This window comes from Sardina pilchardus, chromosome 2 (assembly GCF_963854185.1).
Source record: "Sardina pilchardus chromosome 2, fSarPil1.1, whole genome shotgun sequence".
Taxonomy (NCBI): Eukaryota; Metazoa; Chordata; class Actinopteri; order Clupeiformes; family Clupeidae; genus Sardina; species Sardina pilchardus.
Window position 1 is genome coordinate 15,820,397 of NC_084995.1, and position 5,218 is coordinate 15,825,614.

Here is a 5,218-nt window from a genome sequence, read left to right on the forward strand (position 1 = left end):
TTTGTGTCCTGATTGAACGAAATGCCTGTAGGATATATCATAGTTATCTTCAAAATAAACCTACACATATCACCCTGATATTAATGAAATTGCTTGTTTATGGTGCCCTATATTCTTGTATTTCTGATTACGTCCTTGCCATTGTGTTCACATAGCTCAACCCAAGACATGACAGCGCCTCAATCAGTGGTTCAATACTCAGGAAGTACAATTAATCTGTACCTGGCGTGTTCCTCATTTCCAATATGATATTCAGGAAAGCACAAAACAATGCAAACTGACACATACCGTTTTTCAGCCCGCAGCTATTATTCAGATCAATATATGATTGTGGATGACCACAAGATACAAGTACCCATTCTGTAAACATTTACAGTGTACAGTACCCTCCTGAATTATTGGCAACTTTGGTAAAGTTGACTGAAACAAGTGTACTTCCAAATTGTACTTCCACAATATGGAAGGGATAATTCTGAGAAAAAGAAAAATCGGATAAAAATATTTTTAACTGTAAAGTGTCAAGGAGTTACATATGCAGCTCGTGTGAGTGTAGACACTTGACTGGTTTATTCACGATACCAGCCTCACCATTCAGGGGTCCCCACCTGACGTTAAAATCAACACTGATATTTAAAGGAACACTTCACCGTTTTTTCATATTAAATGTTATTCGCTTAATTAAGACGAGTTGATACGTACCTCTCACGTTTCAATGCGTGCACTCACTGGCTCTAGCGCGCAGCGCAACTTTGACAGCACTTAGCTAGCCCAGTTCATTCATTAGGATCCAAACAGAGATGAAGTTAGAAGCGACCAAACACCTCCATGTTTTCCCTATTAAAATACAGTTACACAAGTAGTCACACGACCAAGTATGGTGAGACAAAATAAAACGTGGTACATTTCTAAGCAGGTAAAAGGGATAACTATATTGTGTGGCGGAATAACATTGGGAGCACTTAGACTCTGCGCAGTAATATCCTCACTCCAAAGTGAAACTGAAAGTGCAAGGGTGAGGATATTACTGCGCCACACAATATAGTTCCCTCTTACCTGCTTAAAAATGCACCACGTTTTATTTTGTCTCACCATACTTGGTCGTGTGACTACTTGTGTAACTGTATTTTAGGCTGAAGTAGGTATTACAACACAGATAGCAAAACTACACTGGGACTGAACTGGGCCACAACTACCACAACATTCGGCACGGATCTGCAATCCCGTATTGCAGATCCGTACCACATACAAGAGGCGGACCTACGGGTTCGCTTATTGTGTGTGGTACGGATCTGCAATACGGTTCCACTAGTATTATTGCTGTCTTGAGCATTTTTAGGTAGTGTCGCCGAGTTCTGACCTTTTTTTTTGCACTGAATTTTTGGTCAACAATTCCCGGGACACCGTAACACTGGGGCACATTAAGCTTGGTGGGCATGAAGCCCCAGTACACTTTTATGGAAAAATTTCACTTGGTCCCCGGGGGCCACTCCACCCCCGCGCTAGCCCCCCCGAAACCCCCCCAAAATTGTTTTCCTAAATAACTACCTGAACCGGGGCACCGACAGTGCCGAAATGTTGTTGGTCTCAAGAGCCAGCATTTGTGATTAGCACCCCCATGGTAAAAAATTTAAATGCAATATTATATTGCTTTAATCACCCATCTTCAGATGAAGTGTTATGAACTGCACCAAAGTTCATGTGTATGATCAACCTGACATCCTCTGGGAGTATACCACGTTTTGTGGAATTTCATCCACGGGAGGCTATAAAATAAATGTATTTATGTGTACATTTAGTGACTGTACATCGACCTGCAGATGGTGCTATTGAAAGGGTTGCTGGTTCAGAATGATACTGTCACACTCACACGTACTGTGCGCACACACACAGACACTCAGACTGCTCCCCGAGCGCCGCTGGTTGGGCAGGCAGCTCACTGCTCCGGGTTAATGTGTAATTCACCTCACTGTGTGTTCACTGTGTGCTGTGTGTGTTCACTAATTCGGTTAAATTGGGTTAAATGCAGAGAAACGAATTTCCCTCACGGGATCAACAATTCTATTCTTATTCACACACACACACGCATCTAGACACACACACACACACACAGTCTTATACACAAAAGCAAACAAACACATGCACACACTCATATACACATGAGCTGCAAGTATGCATATAAATTGCACAAATAGGAGTTACAGGAAATGTTGACAAGCGTCAATTTATTTTTGCGAGAGAATGTGCAGAACTGAGCGGCGGTCATATTGTGTGCCGCTATGCGATGCATCTAGTTGGTTTGAGAAATGCACTATTGCTGTGCAAGTGTTAAAAGTGATGTGTAAAAAGCACCAAATCGACTGATAAAAACTGTAACACAATTTTTTTTCAAAAAAGAGTGTTTTAAAGAGAGGTATTCTGTGAACAATGAAAGTGCCTGGAATATTTGCACAGCACTGTGTACCACCAGCTCAGATACCTGCACACAAAATTAACTGTATTCAATTGCAATCTGTATGTAACATATCAAAAGGTTGTTAGACCTTTTCTAAGATGGAACTGGCACATGGTATGTCATCCAGACCTTTTAAACATGCAACTTCAGCTGTGGCCACTTGATGTCACCAAAATGTAAAATATGTCTTCTTCACACTCTTGTTCTATCCGTCTTGTGTGAAGTGAATTCTTACATGTAAAACATATACAATCCTCACCATCAACACAATTTATTTAGTGATTTTGATGGTAGCTGTTTGTTGGTATAGTGCTTGATACTGTAAGTCAGAGTTGTTCAGTATCAGTCTGGAGTACTAAATGAAGGACATTTATCCTGAAGCAAGCCGCTGGTAGCCTGGCAAGCCAAACTACACAGAAATGTATAGTCTGGGGTCGGACCATTCACAGAGTTGAAGCCTGTGGGTGGGATGAACAGTTGTCTTTCAAACTGCCTCTGCACGTAATAGGCCAGCATTTGTGACCAATGGTAGCCAGTCGGCAAAACGGCAAATACCTTCTTTAAAATGAATGACTTGAGTGCTTCTTTCTGCTCAAACTTCAAAGAAAAGCCCAAGTCTAACTCTTCCAAAGCCGAATCAAACGAGTGCGCTTCGTTAGCCTCATCCATCTTTTGTTTTCTCTATGGTTGTGCGATACGGTCTCAAACCCAACTCATCGAACGAGGACGCATGGTCCAGCCCCCTGGCGTCAATATCGGAAGCCGAAGGTGAGCTAAGGCGGGCTCAAGGACTCCGTACACAGATAGAGCGTTCTGATTGGCTAGGCTGGCCTGGAGCCTAGCGCAGGCTTGGCCTCAACGGTGCGACCATAGACCATCCCGCTAGGCAAAAATATTTTTGGCCGCTAGGGTGCGTCTAGATTTCTACGCTAAGCCGCTGAGTCTTCTCAGGCAAATCTTAACAAAACACTGATAGTGCTATAACCTTGCACATTGTGCTAGGGCAGGCATCACCAAATGGCGGACCGTGGTCCGGGTCCGGACCCAGTGACGGTTCTGTCCGGACCCGTTGAAATTGTCGGCCTATAATATTATCAAAGAGCATCGTCCGTAGCTAAGCCAATCAACTCGATTGTTTATCTTTCAGCAACAGAGAATAGGCCTAGCGGGAGAGAGAGAGAGAGGAGATGAGAGAAAATGGCTTGTTCAAAAATGAGAAAAAATAGATCGTGAAAACCGAACTTTTAAAGATGAATGGACGGACCAATACGTTCGTTCTGCTGTGGATATGCACAGTGAAACTGTGGCAACGATAGCGTCACTATGAGATCAAACACGGGTCGTTTGAGGAAAGGTAGGCCTACGCGCAGAAGTCCGCAGTGAGGGCAAGTAATACTTGAAAAGCACTCCGAGAGCTAACAAACAGACAAATGTTATTTGTCAAAACATACTGTATCTCACATAAAATGCAAACCCCGATGAAAACATACTCTCCTCCTCGGCGGAGGAGGAGCTAATAATGATCAAATTGAAAGCACACTAGGCCTATAGCTATAGTGGTACTCGTGTGATCTTGTGTGATCACGCATGCATTTACAGGCAAATTAGTGTTCGTTAAAGATTGCACACAGCGATGGGACAGCTGCATGAGTGCTTAAAAAAAAAAATATTCAGAATAAATTCAGTGTCTGTTGTCTGTTAACTTTCTGGAAATGTAGGCCTAGTAAAGACAAATATTGCATTCAAGTACCATTCAAGTTAAAACTTTTTGGTGGGCCTATGTTACAAGCATATACTTTCAAAACACTTGAAATGTAACAATAAATTAAATATAGGCCTAGAAATGTGCATGTGTTATTGATTTCATTAACGTCAGGGTAGCCTTTATTTTGAGTGACAATTTAAGATTCGGACCTATTAGTAACTGGACCTCTTTGAATTTTAATTGAATACCCCTGTGCTAGGGGAAGTATAGTATCCTGCCCCTCCCTATTACCCCCCCCCCCCCCCCCCCCCCATATGCACAACAGGTGAAGGAACTGACACATTCACTGCATTCTTTACTTTAGTAATCATATGCATGCAGCATGTGTCAAATAAACCTTGTATCCTTGTAAATATTGAGTCTGCTGTTGCCGTGCACAGCCCTCTAGAGCAGTGTTTTTCAACCTTTTTTGAGCCAAGGCACACTTTTTTCATTTCCTGAGGCACACCACCAGCCGAAAATGTTAAATAAAATGAAATTTTATGGAAAATTAAATTAAATAAAAATCTGTAGCCCGCATTAATGATATCAAGTCATTCTTGTCAAAGTGTCTTGAATAGGAATCAAATGAACACAAAGAAAATTATTTCTATTCACTCTTTTTTAGACCACTTAGATGAAATTGGATAATTTCCCACGGCACACCTAGCAATGTGTCACGGCACACTAGTGTGCCACGGCACAGTGGTTGAAAAACACTGCTCTAGAGGACCACAGACCACAGTTCCTGTTGTTCACACCACCAAATGTTATTCAGTTTTAAGATGACTGACATAATGTACACCAACTCAAAACAACCTCTTAATTAAAGGTCAAGATTTATTTTTCACTTCAACTCTGTTCTCTGCTCCCTGCTCTCAACTTCTTTCTCTGTTCCTCGATCACAAAACAGAAGCCGTTCTTATTCTTGTTCTAGAGGCAGACTACAGACCTTGAAGGCGGTGTCTCTTTGTCCAGGAAGCCATCGAAAGCCTCTTCTCAGCAGTCGCTGCTGACCTGAA

General features: G+C 42.2%; 1 protein-coding gene across 1 annotated transcript in view; it reads left to right on the forward strand.

The window, feature by feature from the left end:
- The window catches only part of LOC134064707 (uncharacterized), a 3,689-nt gene extending 3,620 nt beyond the window's left edge, over window positions 1-69 (forward strand). Inside the window, exon 6 of the mRNA XM_062520491.1 lies at window positions 1-69. This exon is cut by the window's left edge and continues 660 nt beyond it. The gene's annotated coding sequence lies outside the window, so the exon portion shown is untranslated.
- Window positions 70-5,218: the final 5,149 nt, after the last annotated feature.